Genomic DNA, 20899 nt, shown 5'->3' on the forward strand with positions numbered 1-20899 from the left:
GTTCTTAGGGAGCTCATGGACCCTCACGCTTTTTCTGAAGATGTAACTTATTGGGTGTTGTGAATTTAATCCATCTAAAGCTCCTGAGTGTACCACCTATCTTTCTGTAACTCAATTTGGTCAGCTCACTCTCTCTGCTGAGACCATGAAGATCCTTTTAAGTCTCTTTATTCTCAGAACATGAAGGCATTTTCTATCTTCTTTAAAATGGCCATATCTATTTTAGGGGCATCTCCATCTTGATATGTAGAGCTTCCTGTAGGAAAATAGAAGTTAAGTGGGATTCTTTGGAACTGATTCCTTTTTGAAAGTTTTTATATCCATGACATTAACATGAAAATATAATCTCTATCTCAAACGCCCTACTATTGATCCTTAAATAAGATAAGAGAACATAGCTTTATATTTATTCCAAAGCTGTCAAATATCAAACTAGTGACAAAGAGCAGAATAGGGCTACTACATAAAATTTGATAATCTAATAAAAAAATATCTTGACCGAGAGCTACCCAACCAGAACAATTTTAATAACTGCCCATAACTTATAATATTAAGCAAAGAGCTCCAGGAGGCAAGTTTTTGGTTCAGACTAGTTACCTCTCTCCCTTCCATTCCTTTCTCTCATGTTCCATGTTGAGTCATCCTTACCAAGTAGTTCTTCCATTTTCCTACTAAATTAGGAATGGTATTCTCCCCAAATACTGCTCGATCCTTGCACTTCTGATTCTATCACACATGCATTCCTACCTCCTCTCTCCTGATTCCCATCAGTTTCCTCCTATCTTCAAATTTCAAGTTGCCTTAACATGACAGCATAGTGTAGGGAAAGCCTTCCCCTAAATTTCCCCAAGAAGTTAGCAAATAAAATGGTCTAATAGGGACCAATTTGCTACATGTGACAGCTTATTTTGCTACTTCTATAGAATGTGCATGCCTGTAGGATTGCCTTCCATCGATTATCCTATAGATACAGAAGCACCTCACAAAGACTGTAGCATGTATACAACAAGCCCAAGTTTCTTGATCTGAGAAAGCATTGTAGTTTCCCCTCAAATTTCCTCCTCTGGTTCCAGGGAATCAGTACCTGTGAATCACTTCTTCCAAACATTAATCATTCAATTTATTGCCACTCTTTCCTTTGTTTAATTTATCCCCCAGTAGGAGTTGTGAAGAAGAGGGATCTCCTGCTTCGTTGGCTTCCAGAAGAAAATAAAAGGAACAAGAATTTGCTTATTGTAGGGAGTCATTTGAAAACAACTCTAAATCAGTAATTTCCAAGTGAAGGCTTCACTCAACTAACCATTTTCCAGTGTAGCATTTCCTGGCCACCCTTGACTATAGACCCAATAATGCCTTTCCACAGCAGCACAGCCCTACTGTGCTGTAATGTGGCATATTGTCAAGTATTAAATTCATTTGCAGACCCTTGACATTTCTTTTTGGTATAAGTTAAGTAAACATTAAAGTTAAAAAACATCATTTGTCAAAAAGGAAAATGTAAGTTATTTTGGGTGTTTTTTTTTTTTTTTTTTTTTTTTTTTTTTTAGGATCCACATCAGCATCACTATCTAAAAACTGTGGTGTTTATGCTTAAATTGCATATTTGTTTCATTCCTTTGAGGCATTATTGGCTGGCAGCTTCTGCTTTGGAGAATGGATAAATTGGTTTTTGCTCCACTCTTGTGGTTAGATGTGAAACCTAGGCCAGATACTTATACTGATGTCTTTCATTATGTGGTCTTCAAAATTCTGTTTATGTCTTCAGATAAATTAATCTAATTATCATTTTAAGTTGGTTTCTTTCTTTTTTTTTCCTTTTCTTTTTTTCTTTCTTTTCTTTCTTTCTTTCTTTCTTTCTTTTTGTTGTTGTTGTTGCTAGGGACACTTAAATCTATGCAAGGAAAGACATTCTGAGTGCTTAGCTTGGCTTTTGTTGAAAATGTGTCCTTGAACCTTTTAGCCCCCCAGACCAAGTTTGGTAGCCACCATGTGGGTCGTGGCAGAAGAACCAGCTTTGGGTATGGGAGCCGAGTAGAATGTGGATCAGTTTCTTCCACCTGTAGGCTGGGAGATGGGGGACAAACATCTGGGCCAGTTGTGCTCAGTTTTCTCATTTGCCAACTGGACTTAAGTAATACCTTCCTGACAGGGTTGAAATAAAGTTTAAATGATCCGTATGTGACAGTTCCTCTTATGTAGGAAATGGCTAATGAACCTCATTTTCTTTCTGTGTTGGGGGCAGAAGGGACAAAAAGCATTCTTTTGCATTTCATTTTCTACTGGATGTCTGTGAATATATATTTGTATCCCCACCTCATTATTACTGTTCAACACTATAAAGAAGATTAGCGCATCATTTATTTCTTGCATGAACTGACTACAAGTATGAACTTCTGTTTTATGAATACGCTTTACGTCTGAACCCCTCTGAGAGCTCTGATGTAGTTAGTTTGGAGTTGATGGGAAAGGGGGAGGACTTTGCCCTCACTGCTGCTATCATAGAAGAGGTGTTTCTGCTTTTTTAAAGTTCTGTCCTAGAATATTAAAAAGCCAGACTTTCATGAACTGGCCTACCAAATTAATAACCATTTACAATGTTATTTCCATGGAAAAGTGTTCTAAGTTTCCATTTAGTAATATAGGACAAACTTTTGTACAAAACCACTCAGATGGAAGGCCCTTAATTTTGCATACTGGGTACATACATTTTTCAAACAATATATATCCAGCAGTGCATTGATGCTATAAAAAAAAACTGACAGGAAAGGCCTGGGAATTATGAAAGGGAAATTAAAGCTACCTACTTAACAAAATGCAAGATCATTTTCTCAGAAAAAAAAGGTAAGTTCTTTTGTTGCCACTGCCATGTTTTTTTGTTTGTTTCCTTAAATACATGCCACATTTCATAGATAAATGTTTCTATAGATTAGAAGCCTTTTGTCACTTAAGTAAAACATAGACCCTGCTCTTAACATTATGGAAATTATTTACAGTAGTATGTTTACAAAGACAGATGTTTTTTAAGTCACTTTTTTACATCTCTTCTTTGTTTTTCAAATGTATTATATCTCCAACACTTGACTTGAGTTAACTCAAAGTCTATAAAAGTTGAAGTAGTGCCTGAAAGCCTCTTTACTGCATGTTAATTAAATAGGGCAATGAGTAGGAGTGGCACAAGGAGAGAATGGAGAAATCGAGTGACCTCACAGAGTTCTACTTGAAAACTATAATGCCATATTCAGGCAGGGAGCATGTCAGAATGGGAAGCAGCCTGTACAGGAAGGCAGGCAACAAGCAGCCCGGGCATCTGTGCAGCTGTTCCTCAGTGTCACCATTCATGCCCAGAGAGATGAATTAGGCAACCCTGGCAGTTCTTCACCTCTATAAACTATATGAGCAGGCAAACCATTTAAAACCATATACAATTGAGACCTTTGGTGTCTTTTCAGCCATTTTGGAATGAGTTCCCTGTGCCGTGATGATGAAGAGACATGTCACAGTGAACAAGTCTGCATACAGTATCATTTGTGATTACTTAGAATATGCATTTGCTATTGAGCTTAGGTCTCTGGGAAACAAAGTGGTTTGTTTGTAATCTCCGTAAGAGAGAGAAATGAATAAATGGGTTAGGTTGATTTTTTTTTTCACTAAAATAGAAATTAGGCTTCACTCTAAAAATAAAAAAGCTCTCTCCATTTTTAGGTATATATTTTGCTAAAAGATGATTAGAGGACTTCACACTTAAGAATTTTAAAGCAACAAAGGCAAGCTTAGTGGATTGCATCATTAGCTGATTAAAGAAAATGTTAAGGAAAACATCACCATCAAGCATATGGACTGATCTAATTAGTTGATTACTAATTCAGATTTAGTGCTGAGTACCTTTACTTTGAACATCAATTTCAGCTTAATAGGAAGTTCTTCCTGCTTCTCTGTCATCACAGAAAGCAAGGCTTGGCAATTGGGCGATTAAAGAAATGAACAAATGAATATTAGATTAAAGCCTTTCCTGACATCCATTTCAGAGTGCCAAAAAATGTTGTTCACAGCAAATTCATTACAGAATAGGAAGCGGTTTCTCCTTTCCAAACAAATGGCATCTTTCAATCATATCAAAATCTCCCACCATCTAAATCCATATTGTAATTTTTTTTTACCTGCCTGACCCTGTGTTCTACTCTGTGGATCTAGAGACAAATAAGATACAGCATCTGTCTTTAGGTATCACAGTGTAATGGATAAGAAAGTCATATTAACAATCTCCTGTGATTAATGATGGAAGGAGAGTAGACACTAGAGATTACATGGAGAACAGAGGAAACATGTATAACCTAGTCTGAGTTGGGTGGTACAGAATTAGTGAAGACAGGTTTATATTAGAACAAGGGGAAATGGAGGAACTTCTTGCTGTCTTTCTTACTCCCTTTATCTGGGTTTTTAAAGACATGTCATTACTTGGCTCCATTTCCAATCTCTCTCTCATTTCATGAAGGTTTCTTTCTCTCCCTCCTCAACCCTCCCATTCCTTTTCCTCTAGAAGCCAATAATCTTATCCTAGCAGTAACAATGGCCTGGAGGTCTACTGACTAATAATCTCATTAATTCTCATGATATTTTTAAAAAAAAATATATAAATGGCAATTATCACTTCAATTTTACATATGTAAAACTTGAACCAGAAAGAATGAAACAGATTTGCCCAGGGTTACACAGAAAATGGAGGAGCCAAGGTGGGAATGAAGGAAACATTTCCTATCAGAACACAGAATGAAACACTTTCTGCTCCAGAATAATGAAGTATAAATTTAAAAATCAACATTCTAAAGATTTGTACATATCATATTTTATGCATTTAGTTTTTGCTACATCCATTGTCATTCAGTAAAGTTATAATACTGTAAAACAAAAACGCAATTCTTGGGTTGAGCCTGTGAGTGTGTGTGTGCGTGTTTGCACGTGCGTGCACATGCACATGTAATGTTTAGTCTGATGATAATGGCAGTTTGAATGCTTGACTGGTCTATAGAGATTGGTAGTAATTAGCATGACAGACAATAGGAGCAAATGTAGTCCATTTATGCCTTGAGCTGAACTAATTTTAGTGTTAAGCATGAATCTAATATCCATAAATAGGGAATAGTTATTAGCAAATATTGAAGTCAGAATCACATTTGTAGTTTTGCAGCAAAAGTAAGAATTACCTAGCTTCAATAAGACCATGGGTTTTGCTGTTAAAGATAATGCTATAATATATATTGACTGGTTAAAACCCTGCTAAGAAAGTGAGTGTCTAACAATCCATAGACAAAGTTTGAGTTAGTTTATCCTTTCTAGTAAATGCCTATATATATACATATATATATATATATATATATGTATATATATATGTAAAAACATGCATTGAATCAGGAAACAATATAAGCTTTACAACACAGTGGAAAACAGGATCTTTATAAAATATACATATATGTTAGTAAACTATCTCTTTCTCTCCAAGCAGTAAATCAATTTGTTTCTGGCTTTAAATAAACAGACCGTCCCTCAGTCCAAAGGACATTGAAGCAATTCAATGGCATCAGGTGAATTGGAGATTTGGGAATTTGATACTAGTGACTTTTTATGATCTCTCTGTTATTGTCATGTTATCACACTATTGGAAGAGAAATTTTGTCATGTCACTTCTAGATTAGCAGAGAAGTGTAGGCAAAATTGCCTCTATCCCAACATATCCCAGTCCAAAATACAGCATTAAAAATAATATTAATAATGGACATGTGCTAACAAAAACTAACTCAAACTAAAGAAAAATTCTAGCAACATTGCAGGATGCAGGATTATACCCAAATCAACTGCATTGCAATGTACCAGCAATGAAAAGTGCAAAAATGAAATCAAGAAAAAAAACATTTTAATAACATAAAAAGAATAAAATATTTCAGAATATATTTAATTAAAAAGTGCATGACTCTTACATCAAAAACCACAAAACATTATTGAAGTAAATTAAGGAGGATCTAAAAAATTAAAAGGTGTTCTATGTTCATAGATTGGAGGGATTAATATGGTTAATATGGCAATATTCCCCTAGTTGATCTTCAGATTCAGAGTAATTTGTATCAGAATCTAAGCTTTGTTTTTCTTTAAAAAAAATCGACACACTGATCTTAAAAATCATAGGGGATATTTCAGAATAACATTTCATAAAGAACTGTTCAGAATAACCAGAACAATCTTTAAAAAGAAAAAGAAAGTTCAAGGACTCACACTTCCCAATTTCAGTACTTACTACAAAGCTACAGTAATCAAAACATTGTGGTACTAGCATAAGGAAAGAAACTGAGATTAACAGATTTGAAACCTCAAAAATAAACTTCTACATTCACGCCTAATTAATTTTTGCCAATAGTGTCAAGGCAAATTTTCAGTAGAGGAAAAAAAGTCTTTTCTATAAATGGTGCTGGACAATTTGATATTTACATATAAAAGAATAAAGTTGAACCTCAAACTATATACAAAATTTAAATCAAAATTAATCAAAAACATAAATCTAAAAGCCAAAATGACAAAAAATCTTAGTAGAAAACCTAGGCATAAATTTTCATTAACCTGGATAAGCAATGGTTGCTTATACACGAAAAGCACATGCCCAAAGACAAGACAAAGGATAAAGTTAATTGAACTTCATCAAAATTAAAAACTTTTGTGCCTTAAAGTTTACCATCCAGAAAGTGAAAAAAGACAGCCTACAGACAGGGAAAAAATATTTGTAAATCATATATCTAGTAGAATCTAGAAAGCCGAATACTTAAGGAACTATTAGACCTTAAACATAAAAAGACAACTCAGTTTAAAGATGGTCATAGGATTTCAATCAATAATTCTACAAATAAAATATGTAAATGATCAATAAGCACATGAAAAACTACTCAACATCATTAGGTTAATGCAACTAAAGCCATAATGAGATATCACTTCACACTCATTATTGTGGCTAAAATTTAAAAAAATTAAAAGGATAATAAGACACATTGATGAGAAATGGATAAACTGTAACCATCATAATCTTTGGAAAACAGTCAGGCAGTTCTTTAAAAGTTAAACACAGAATTACTATATTATCCAGAAATTTCTCTCGTATGTATATACCCCTTAAAATTAAAAACGATGTTCACAGGGGCGCGTGGGTGGCTCAGTCGGTTGAGCGCCCGACTTCGGCTCAGGCGTGATCTCACAGTCTGTGAGTTCAAGCCCCGCGTTGGGCTCTGTGCTGACGGCTCAGAGCCTGGAGCCTGCTTCGGATTCTGTGTCTCCCTCTCTCTCTGACCCTCTCCCACTCATGCTCTGTTTCTCTCTCTCTGTCAAAAATAAATAAAACATTAAATAAATAAATAAATAAATACGATGTTCACAAAACAACTGTACATAAATGTCCATTGCAGCATTATCCATAATAGCTAAAAGTTGGGAAAAACACAAATAACAAACCCACTACTGAATGGTGAAAGAAATATGATACACCTCCACAAAGGAATATTATTCAGTCATAAAAAAGAGTAAAGTACAGATACATGCTACAACACAGATAAATCTTGGAAACGTTATGCTTGCTAAGTAAAAGGAGCCAGACACAATAGGACATATAGTGTTATGATTGTATTTATGTGAAATGTCCAGAATAGGTAAACTCATTGAGACAGAAAGTAGGTTAGTAATTGTTAAGGGATGATGGGAGGGGGGAATAGAGAGAGAATGCTAATGGGTTTAGTTTATTTTTAAGGTGATTGAATGTTCCAGAATTAGATAGTGGTGATGGTTTTAAAACTTTGTGAATACACTAAAAATCATTGAAGTTTACACCTTAAAGCAATGAATTCTATGGTGTGTGAATTATATATCAAGAACACAATAATACATAGGCACCTGAGTAACACCTTCACAGCAAGAAAGATCTCAACAATTTTCTATCATATCTGACATTCTCAGTATTAACTGGAGTTGAAAACAAATGTTAACATTAAACATCATTTGGAAGGGGTAATTTTTTTAATTAAATATTTAGTTTTCTGAGATGGAAAAACAATTTTGTGATTGGAAAAGACTAAAGATCTAGGGCTTGAACCAATGTCCATTACTGGGCACAAAAGTGAAAAGCTATGGGTCACCTATTATGGATAGCCTGAAGAAGTTGTCACCTTTTGACAGAGGAAGAGAGATTAATTAAAGAATATAGCATTCAGGAAAAAAAAATATTTGATTTTTTAATTTGTTTTAAAGTTTATCCATTTATTTTAAAAGAGAGAGAGAGAGAGAGTGGTTAGGGGCAGGGCAGACAGAGAGAGTGAATCCCAAGCAGGCTCTGCAGTGTCAGACCCTCAAGGGGCTCGAACTCACAAACTCGAACTCATGACCTGAGCCAAAACCAAGCGTTGGAGGATTAACTGACTGAACCACCCAGGGACCCTCTGAAAAAAAATATTTTAAAACGAATGGAAGAGAATACACTAGAAAGTAGTCTTCACCTTCACCAAAATATTGCCCAGACCTAGCACTGCTCAGGAACATTATCCTCACAACATCATTCATGTTTTAAGAGGCAATGATTTTAGGGGTACCTGTGTGGCTTAGTTGGTTAAGCATCCAACTTTGACTCAGGTCATGATCTCATGGTTCATGAGTTCAAGCCCCACATCAAGGTTCTGTGCTAACAGCTTGGAGCCTGGAGCCTGCTTCACATTCTGTGTCTCCCTCTCTCTCTGCCCCTTCCCCACTCGCACTCTGATCTCTCTGCCTCTCTCAAAAATAAATAAACATTAAGGAAAGGGTTTTTTTTGGTGGGGTGGTGCCTGGGTGGCTCAGTCAGTTAAGCATATGACTTTGGCTCAGGTCATGATCTCACAGCTATGGGTTTGAGTTCCGTGTCGGACTCTGTGCTGATAGCTCAGAGACTGGAGCCTATTTCAGATTCTGTGCCTCCTCCTCTCTCTGCCCCTCCCTGCTCTGTCTCTCGCTGTCTCTCAATAATAAATAAATTCTAAAAAAAACTTTTTTAATAAAAAATTTAAAAAAATTTTTAAAGAAGCAATGATTTAAAAATATCTTTCTTATTATATTCTCTTTTGCATATTATAAACATCACACATCACATTTTGTTTGAGTCTCTTTAAGTTTATGTCCTCTAACCTTGTCTCAAATTCTGCAAACAGAACCTTAACCTTGGGTGTATTAAGACTGTGGAATAATTACACAGGTATAAAAGCTAAAATAAAGGAAATTTATCATAATGTCCAGTTCATAAAAAGTTGTTTGTTTTATACCTATGAGGCTCAGACTATGCTTATCAGGGAAGCTTGAAGGAAAAATTTCTCTGGGCTGTTCATTCATCATGAATTACACAAAATCATATCATACTTCTGTGATAATATGCAGTAGTAATATTATATTAGAGTTATACTCTTACAGAGAAATGTCCACTTAGAGAAATAAACTTTTAAGTAATGTCTATATGAACACAAGGAGTGTGAAAAACTGTATCGTATCTGTGGGCTATCTTAATTAACATTCTACAAGGAGTAATACCAAGTCACTGTCCTTGGAATAGTCACAAAGATGTAACACAGCAAGGAGAAAGCGCCATTTTTGTTTGTTTGTTTGTTTTCCCCAATAAGATGATGTTATAGTTATACAGCCATAGCCTAACAGACAAATTCAGTAGAACATTTAGTTATCCCAAAGGAAGATGCTGATTATTAGAGGAGGGAGTATTTTACTTGGATTCAAACAAACTTAGTGCCAGTGTTTGTCATTAAAATTTAATATGGCACTATATGTGAGAAAGGCGCTAATACATAGTTTCCTCCTTCTTTCCTCCCTTCCTCCTTCTCCCTCCCTCTTTCTTGTTGTCTTTTTTCTATTCTATTACTGTCTAAACCTTCCTCATCATAAGAATATTTTGTTGAAAGTGTCATTGCCATTATCTGTTTCTTAAAGGAGGCATGAACTACAGTCTAAAGATTCAGTACTGGGGTGCCTGGGTGGCTCAGTCAGTGGAGCATCCGACTTTGGCTGTGGTCATGATCTCATGGTTTTGGCTTTGAGCCCTGTGTCGGGCTCTGTGCTGACAGCTCAGAGCCTGGAGCCTGCTTTGGATTCTGTGTGTGTGTGTGTCTCTCTCTCTGCCCCCTCCCTGCTTGTTCTCTCTCTCTCTCTCTCTCACACACACACACACACAAATAAGCATTAATTTTTTTAATTTAAAGATTCAGTACTTCTTCAGTGCATCTTCAAGAGTCTAGAATAGAGCCATCTCTCTCTCTCTTTTTTAAATCGCCATCTAACAGAACTTTCTACAATGATAGAAATGTTCAAAATCTACACTTTCTGTGAATTCCACTACTGAGCATCTGAAGTGAGACTAGTACAATTTAGAACTCAAATTTTTAATGGAATTTAATTTACATAAGGCTTCCATATTGGACACTGCTAGGTTGGAATTTTCTTTTAATCTTAATATTTAAATATATATGGGGAGAGAAGCCAAGATGGCACAACACCATGAAAGTTTTTTTGCATCTCATATCCATGAAATAGAGCCAGATCAACACTAAACAATCCTGCACACCTAGACTACTTATTTGAGGATTAACATAACAATCTGCACAACCTGAACCACAGAACTCAGCAGGCAAAGGTGCCAGCAGACCCCAGAACACAACCACATTCACTGGTGCTGGAACAAGGTTGTTAAGGGTGAAGCCTGGTGCCAGATGTGTGTTGAGATTTTCCAAAATCCCTGAAACGTTGTTGCTACATGATCATGTGAACATTTTCTGGGGTGGGCTGGCACCCAGCCGCAGTCTCTGGGCATTGGCAGCAGCACAGTCCCCAGAATATTCCTGGGTGCATCAACCACCTGGCCATTGCTCGGTGAGACCCTCCTCCAGAAGGTCGGAGCAGGACAAAGCCACAGTCCCTCAGAAGTGAGGCATTGGGAAACACAGCCAAATCTGAGATAAAACTCAGGAGGTAGGTGCCACCTGGCCACTTCACAGCCTGGTCATGGACAATGTAAAAACAGAGACTGGATGGAAGCCAGAGAAAAAGGACAGGTGTGTGATTGCTGATATGGGAGAAGAGAGTTCCTATGCTAGAGACTGGGTAGCTGGGTGATGCCATTTTCATCCCTCAGGTGCAGGCACATACACACCTACAAGCGCCACAACAATCCACCCCAGTAAGATAAGCAGAACCATCTAGTGGAGAATGGAGCCACTACACTAAGCCCCTCCGAACTTGTCCACCCTCACTCTTCAGGAAAACCACAAAACTCTCTACCTGCTTAGTTTATGGACTATAAATTGCTTCATAGTTTGACTTCTAAGGGAAAATGATGTAATTTCAACCGTATTTCAGTCTGTTCACTGGTCCATCTATACAATTTTCTTTTGTTTTTCTTGAATACAGAAAGAGAAACTGAGATTTTTCCCCCTAAAGTCAGGAACAAGACAGGAATGTCCACTCTCACTACTGTTATTCAACATAGTATTGGAAGTCTTAGCCTCAGCAATCAGACAACACAAAGAGATAAAAGGAATACAAATAGGCCAGGAGGAGATCAAACTTTCACTCTTCTCAGATGACATGATACTCTATATGGAAAACCCAAAAGATTCCACTAAAAAACCTGTTAGAACTGATCCATGAATTCAGCAAAGTCACAGGATATAAAATCAATGCACAGCAAGCAGGTACATTCCTATACACCAATAATGAAGCAACAGAAAGAGAAATCAAGGAATCAATCCCATTTAAATTTGCTCCAAAAACCGTAAAATACCTCAGAATAAATCTAACCAAACAGGTGAAAAATCTATACACTGAAAACTATAGGAAGCTTATGAAAGAAATTGAAGAAGTCACAAAAAAAATGGAAAAAGATTCCATGCTCCTGGATAGGAAGAACAAATATTGTTAAAATGTCAATACTACCCAAAGCAATCTACATATTCAATGCATCCCTATAAAAATAACACCAGCATTCTTCACAGAGCTGGAACAAACAATCCTAAAATTTGTATGGAAACAGAAAAGATCCCAAATAGCCAGAGCAATCTTGACAAAGAAAACAAAAGCAAGAGGCAACACAATCCGGACTTCAAGCTGTATTACAAAGCTGTAATCATCAAGACAGTATGGTACTGGCACAAGAACACTCAGATCAATGAAATAGAATGGAGAACCAAAAATGGACCCAGAAACGTATGGCCAACTGATCTTTGACAAAGCAGGAAAGAATAGCCAATGGAATAAAGGCAGTGTCTTCAGCAAGTGGTGCTGGGAAAATTGGACAGCGACATGCAGAAAAATGAACCTGTACCACTTTCTTACACCATACACAAAAATAAACTCAAAATGGATGAAAGACCTAAATGTAAGACGGGAAGCCATCAAAATCCTTGAGGAGAAAGCAGACAAAAACCTCTTTGACCTTAGCCACAGCAACTTCTTACTCAACACGCCTCTGGAGGCAAGGGAAACAAAAGGAAAAATGAACTACTGGGACCTCACCAAAATAAAAAGCTTCTGCACAGAGAAGGAAACAATCAGCAAAACCAAAATGCACCCGACAGAATGGGAGAAGATATTTGCAAATGACATATCAGATAAAGGGTTAGTATCCAAAATCTATAAGCCACTTATCAAACTCAACACCTAAAAAAACAAACAATCCAGTGAAAAAATGGGCAAAAGACATGAAGAGACACTTCTCCAAAGAAGACATCCAGATGGCTAACAGACACATGAAAAGATGCTCAGCATCACTCATCATCAGGGAAATACAAATCAAAACCACAATGAGATACCATCTTACACCTGTCAGAATGGCTAACATTAACAACTTGGGCAACAACAGATGTTGGCGAGGATGCAGAGAAAGAGGATCTCTTTTGCACTGCTGGTGAGAATGCACACTGGTGCAGCCACTCTGGAAAACAGTATGGAGGTTCCTCAAAAAATTAAAAATAGAACTACCTTACGACCCAGCAATTGCACTGCTAGGTATTTATCCAAGGGATACAGGTATGCTGTTTCAAAGGGACACACATACCCCAATGTTTATAGCAGCACTCTCAACAATAGCCAAAGTATGGAAAGAGTCCAAATGTCCATCGATGGATGAATGGATAAAGAAGATGTGGCATATATATACAATGGAGTATTACTCAGCAATCAAAAAAAATGAAATCTTTCCATTTGCAACTATGTGGATGGAACTAGATGGTATTTTGCTAAGCAAAATTAGTCTGAGAAAGGTAAATATCATATGACTTCACTCATATGAGGACTTTACGAGACCAAACAGATGAACATAAGGGAAGGAAGGCAAAAATAATATAAAACAGGGAGGGGGACCAAACATAACAGACTCTTTAAATATGGAGAACAAACAGAGGGTTACTGGAGGGTTTGTGGGAGGGGGGATGGGCTAAATGGGTAAGAGGTATTAATGAATCTACTTCTGAAATCACTGTTGAAGTATATGCTAACTAACTTGGATGTTAAATTTAAAAATACATTAAATAAAAGAATATTTAAATATCTGAATATATATCTATGAATACATATATATTTTATATACATTATAAATAAGTACATATGACATGTGATATATACTTAATATATTCAACACATATAAACATATATTTAATATGCATTATCATTCTTGGGACATCTAGATGTGATATGAAAAGAACAGAGGTGTAATTATTTAGAATATGAAAGAAGGGGCGCCTGGGTGGCTCAGCCAGTTGAGCATTGGACTCTTGATTTTGGCTCAGGTCATGATCCTGGGGTGTGGGATTGAGCCCTGAGTTGGGTTCTGTGCTGAGTGTGGAGCCTGCTTAAGATTCTCTCTCTCTCTCTCTCTCTCTCTCTCTCTCCCCCTCCCTATCACCTTCTTCCACCCTCACACCCTCTTTCTCTCATGTGATAATAAAATAAAATGAAATAAAATAAAATAAAATAAAATAAAATAAAAGTGAACCCATGCAGGAGATAGAAGATGTAAATTATTAAGGACAAAATAAACTGCAAAAATTCTGTCTAGACTATTTTTTTAAGTTTATTTATTTATTTTGAGAGAGAGAGAATGTGAACAGGGCAGGGGCAGAGAGTGAGAAAGATAGAGAATCCCAAGCAGGCTCTGTGCTGACAGCACACAGAGCTGGACACTGGGCTCAAGCTGAGGCACCATAAGATCATGAACTGTGCCGAGACCGAGAGTCTCATGTTTAACCGACTGAGCCACCCAGGCACCCCTTGACTTTTGATTCTCTTTTGGTTTTGTAGTTTAAAAATCTCCAATTTCAGGGATGTTCAGATTATATGAGCTGCAGATGGTTTTCATATTCTTGGTCCATTGAAGTTGCAAGTTGAACCAAGTTGTTGGGGATAAGCTCAGGAAGTTTGCCATGAAACACGACAGAATACATATAGGACTAGTCCCAAATTCAGGGGGACCCAACAGGGCAGGCCTAGATTAGGCAGGTTTTCTCGCTTCAGTTTGGCCAAACCTAAATCCATTGGAGCCTAACTTGAAATGAAAATGATGAGAATAACTCTAAGAAACTTGCAGATACAAAGATTGAGAAAGTACAGGCTTACATTTTTGGTAAGGTGTGCTGCAAAACAAAGGTGAGAACAAATTTAGAGACATTCTCTAGCAACAGTGAAGAACTACAGGTGAATATTGAATCTCCACAGCAGACTAAAGATTTTAATTATACAACTCCCTAAATCCTTAGACCATATCAGCCATGGACTTAGATAGATTTCAGCTCAGATCTGAACCTCTCTCTCTCCCTGCTTGCCTTTAATCAAACTACTATGTTTCAAAATGGAACATATTTTATTAGTGACTGTTTTCTATCATTTTGTAATATTCCTCCAAACATATGAAGCTACATTGAGAAAATTTTCTCTCAATCCTTGCAATTAATATGAATTTTTCTTCAAAATCCACATAGCACTCCAAATAGCAATTGGTTTAATAAGCAGAATTTGGCACCCCAGAGCATTGTGAAGGCATGACCAATCTTATTTCCCCCAAAAGCATTGTTTCAACATATTCAGAAAATATAAACCTACAGGCTGTTAACATATCCTCTGGAATTAAAAAAAATACTGTAAATTATTTTACTCAATGTGCAATCATTATAACTGAGATTTTATCAATCTAAAATCTTTAGAAAAAGGGGAAATAAAGAAACATTTTCTAACAACTTTCTTGCCATGCCAAAGGCTTTAAATATGTTGCATATTTAATCTTCTCAACGAACTGTTAGGTAGATATTATGAACCCATTTCATGAATGAAAAAAAAAGGCTCAAAACAGTTAAAATGTGCTCTAACTCAAGCAGCTGGTTAATGCCTGAGTTAGAAGAAGAATGCAAGTAAAGCTCTAGGAATTTATAGCAATTTCAACCAGAAGAGAGCAAATTCAATTGCTGGTGACTTTTTTTTGGACAAGCATGTCCAAAGCTATCTGGGTTAGTTTCCACACTGTACTTTTTAAGGGTGAATATATTATTATTTATTGCTATGTAACAAATAACTATCGAAATAGAGTGGTTTAGGGGTGCCTGGGTGGCTCAGTCGGTTAAGCATCTGACTCTCAGTTTCAGCTCAGGTCATGATCTCGCAGTTTTTGTGAGTTTGAGCCCCACATTGAGCTCTGCATGGACAGTGAGGTGCCTGCTTGGAATTCTCTATTTCTTTCTTTCTCTCTGCCCCTCCCCTGCTCACACCGTCTCTGTCTCTCTCAAAATAAATAAATTTAAGAAATATAGTGGCTTAAAAAATAAGAACCATTTATAATCTCTCACAGTTCTATGGATGAGGATTCTGCACAGTTGGGGGCTATGTCTCTAGGTCTAGTATGAGGCTCTAGTTAGATACTGAGTGTGGCTATAGTTATCAGAGCACTTGACTGGAGCTAGAGTGTCCATTTCCAATCGGGCTTTTTCAAATGTGGCTTGGAAAATTGGTGCTGGCCATTTGATTGGAACTATAGTTCCTGTCTACATGCACCTTTCTACAGGGCTACTTGAATATTCTCATGGCATGCTAGCTGACTTCTCCTGGAGCATGTGATCCAAGAGACCAAGGCAGAAGTTGTAATGTCATTGAGCTTCAAAAATCATATATCATGACTTCCACTTTATTCTATTGGTTTACCCAGAGCAAACCCTGATTCAACAAGGGAGAGCAAGAATTCCAGGAGAAGTGGACCATTAGGCACCGTATTGGAGGTTAGTTACTGCAGTTCTTTTATATGAACCTTTTAATGGCAATCTTTCTAAAATGTGTTATTCATGTTCCTGCAATAGAAAATGGTATACTTCCAAAAAGTCACCTTTCTTTTTTACAAGGTTAGGACATCATGAACATCAGTGTAGTACTGTGTTGTAGATCAATGGAAATTTCAGACATAATTAAATTATGAAGGGACAAGTGGTCCTTCATGGAGCAGTCAAAAGAGATAGTTACTGAATTGACATTATTTTGTTATATGACCTTAATAACAGAAGGGTGTTTAAGTGTGCCCTTTCACTACATGTCCCCAAACTACATTTCTGTTTTTATTAATACGTTTTCTCCTCTTTTCCCCAATGACAATTTATGTACTTCAGTGTCACTTTATATGGCTATCAGTAGTTCCATATCTTGTACTTCAGTTGTTTCTATTTCTGTTTGCACTGTCAGCAATTACTTCTCTGTAGCCTTTATGTTCACTTCTTTCTCTTTTCCTGCCAATTAAACCATTTATTAGCTTTGGAAAATTCAGGAGTTAAAATACCAAACTCTAATTAAGGGTTACATTTTCTTAACTTTTCCATCACATGATAGCCTTTATCAATCTTTCAGTTGTCTGTTTTTTTCATGTGCGTAAAACAATGAGAGTTGGGAACATACTATTAAACCATTATGTTGAAGAAGCATAACCTTCAAAGTTTAATAAGGAAACAGCTTAATTCTCCCACCTCCTTCCTCACTGACAGTACCTATTCCAATCTACTTTGTGGATTCAATTTGTTACCATCCTTACATGAGTCCTGGGCATGACTTGTCTGATCACTCATAGATCATCATCATCGTCATATCATCATCAGTATCATCCTCTGGTAATTCTGACTCACCAACTATAATGTTCATTTCACAATAATGATCAACTTTGAATTTATTCAAAGTAAAAGCCTCCCTTTTCCCTCAACTCAACGTGGCTCTAGGTGGGAATTTTAAAATAGGACAATAGGAGAAAATGATTCATTCTTCCCTGGTTCCCTAGCCTGTATTTCTCTCTTCCTTTCTAGCTTGCCATCAGAAATTTCTTATCCTTGGGGTCATGGAAAGAGAAATAGGGGAAGGAAGAGGCAGAAAATGTCTTCTTTGATTTTTACCCTTTTGAGCTGGTACCAATATTCTCTTAGCCTGGCACTGTTTAAATTTGATTCTTCCTCTAGTGGTACTTGGTGGGTTCTTGAGCCACCTTCCTTCACTGGTAAGGCACACAGAAGAATAGCATCCCTCCCCCCAAGATACCCATGTCCTAATCTCCAAAACCTGTGAATGTTTTTTCTATATGGTAAAAGGGACTTTGAAGAGGTGATTAAATTAATGATCTTGAGATAGGGAGATAATCCTGGATTATTCATGTGAGTCCCATGTCATCATAAGGGTCCTTATAAGAGGAGGAGACAGTAGGGTCCAACCCAGAAGGCAATATGCCAATGGAAAAAACGGGACAGAGAGAGAGATTTGGCCTTGGAAATGAAGGAAGGAGCCACAACACCACTCAGATGGCCTCTAGGAGCTAAAAAAGGCCAAGAAACAGATTATTCTCTGGAAGTCTCCAGAAGGAATAGTTTGATCACACCTTGATTTTAGGCTTCTGACCAGTATAACTGTAAGAGAATAACTTGGTATTTTTCTAAGATGCTAAATCTGTGGTAATTTGTTACAGCAACAATAAAAAACTAATACAGTTGAGGATCCCTGAACTGCCACTGCTCTGATGCAGATGAATGAATCTTCTCCAGAAGATTGTTTTAAGACTCCTGCCTCAGCCTTGGAGCAGTTAGTAATATGGCTATTAATTAGGCTATTTCTGCGGAGGCTTACTTACCTCTCTAGGTAGCCTTCTTGGCCGAGACACAAGACAATCCCAAGGTGCCTCTCTAGCATTATACCCCTCTGAAATACACCTTTGTCCCATAGATGGAAGTGCAGTCACTACTTAGCTGTAATTTTCCACTTTGTTTGCATAGCCTGATTAAGCCACCTTCATGTCTTTCACCATTTTCCAGTGTGACTCCCCAATACTCTATGGGCCTGGTATAAGAACACCTCTACCAGATCTAAAACAGGAATAAAGAAATTCTTTCCCTTCTTCACTGGCAACTTCCATTGAAGAAAATTCTCTCTTCAAATTATAACTTCTCCCTCAGTCTCTTCAGCTTAAAAAAAAAGTTACAAAACTTGTTTTTAACATATGTAACCTAGCCCCTTACTATGGAATATCAAATTCCTTGCCACTTATGTTGTTGGTTATAAAACTGAGACTGAGATGTAAAGAGCCTTATCTTAACATCTTGTTATGATGATTACATAGTCAATCTGGATCAGCCAATAAGAAAAGCAACACACAGACAGAACTCCCTCAAATTAAAAGGCAGTCCTTGGTCTCTAACTTTATCCAGAGATAATTATTCTTTCACAATTCTGAAACAAGTCAATGATTTAATTTCCCCAAAACATATTATATCGAAGATAGCAAGCTATAGTATATCTCTGGCCATCAGAGATAAATGAAAGGATAAACCTGGGAAGTAACAGCTGACAGTTAAACTGCAGAGAGGAAGCCATTTTTATTTTTTATTTTTTCCAATTTTAATGAGATATAATTGACAATAACATTGTATAAACATAAGGTATACATACAATGACCTGGTATATGTACATAATGCAAAATGGTTACCACCACAAAGTTATATAACACATCCATCCCCTCACATAGTTACCTTGTGTGTATGTGTGTGTTTGTGTGTGTGTGTGTGTGTGTGTGTGTGTGTGTGTGTGTTGAGAACTTTTAAGATGTACTCTCAGGGCACCTGGGTGGCTCAGCCAGTTAAGCTTCCGACTTCAGCTCAGGTTACGATCTCACGGTTCGTGAGTTCAAGCCCGTGTTGGGCTCTGTGCTGACAGCTCAGCCTGGAGCCTGCTTCAGATTCTATCTCCTCTCTCTCTGCCCCTCTCCCACTTGTGCTCTCTCAGTCTCTGTCTCTCTCTCAAAAATGAACAAATATTAAAAAAATTAAAATGTACTCTCTTAGCAACTTTCAAATAAACAATATAATATTAACCAGTGTCACCATGCTGTACATTATACCTCCCAAACTTATTCACGTTATCAGTGGAAGTTTGTACTCTTTGACTACCTCTTGCCCCTGGAAACCCCACCTAACCTCTTGCCCCTGGCAACCACCAGTCTGTTCTTGCTTTTATAAGTTTGGTTTTTTGTTTTTTGTTTTTTGGGTTTTTTTAGGTTCTACATATAAATGAGATCATACAGTATTTGTTTATCTATCTCCAACTTATTTCATTTAAAATAATGCCCTCAAGTTTCATCTATATTGTTGCAAATAGCAGGATTTCCTTCTTTTTTAAGGGTGAATGATATTCTATTGTATATATTGAACACAATGTATCCAATGCATTGTATGCACATTTTCTTTATCTCATCCATCAGTGGACACTTAGGATCATATAAGACTACTAGGAACAACACATTAGACAACCTAGAAGTGGATAAATTCCTAGAAACATATAAACTATCAAAAATGAATCACTGGGGCACATGGGTAGCTCAGTTGGTTAAATGTCTGACTTCGACTCAGGTCATGATCTCATGGTTCATGAGTTTGAACCCCACATGGGGCTTTCTGCTGTCAGTGCAGAGCTTGCTTCGGATCTTCTGTCTCCCTCTCTCTCTGCCCCTCCCCTGCTCTTGTGTGCTCTCTCTGTCTCTCAAAAATAAACATTAAAAAATCATGAAGAAATATAAAATCTAAAAGATGACTTACAAGAAAGAACTGTGAATCAGCAATCAAAAACCTCCCAAAACACAAGTCTAGGAGAAATGGCTTTACTGATGAATTCTACCAAACATTTAAAGATCTTTCTCAAATTTCAAAAAAATTGAAGAGGACAGTACACTTCTAAACTCATTTTATGAAGCCAGCATTACCCAGGTACCAAAGCCAGATAAGGACACCACAAGAAAAGAAAACTACAGGCCAATATCTCTAATGAATATAGACACAAAAATTCTGAACAAAATACTAGCAAACTGAATTCAACAGCACATTAAAAGGATCACATGCCATAATCAAGTGGGATTCATCTCTGAGATGAAAGGATGGTTTAAGATATGCAAATAAATAAGTATGATACATCACATTAATAGAACAAAACATAAACATTATGTGATCATCTCAATAGATGCATAAAAAACATTTGGCAGAATTCGACATCCATTCAAGCTAAAAACTTCCCTAAAACTCGATATGGGAGGAATGTAACTCAACATAAAGGTCATATATGGCAAGCCTACAGCTAATATCATAATGGTGAAAGGTTGAAAGCTTTTCCTCTACAATGAGGAATGAGATAAGGATGCCCACTCTCTCCATTTCTGTTCAACATAGTACTAGAGGTCCTAGCCAGAGCAACCAGGCAAGAAAAAGAAATAAAAGACATCCAAGTCAGAAAAGAAGAAGTAACATAGTCTCTGCTTGCAGATGACATGATATTGTACATAGAAAGTCCTAAAGACTCAACCAAA

The sequence above is a fragment of the Panthera uncia genome, chromosome A2 (genome assembly GCF_023721935.1).
Source record: "Panthera uncia isolate 11264 chromosome A2, Puncia_PCG_1.0, whole genome shotgun sequence".
NCBI classification, from domain to species: Eukaryota; Metazoa; Chordata; class Mammalia; order Carnivora; family Felidae; genus Panthera; species Panthera uncia.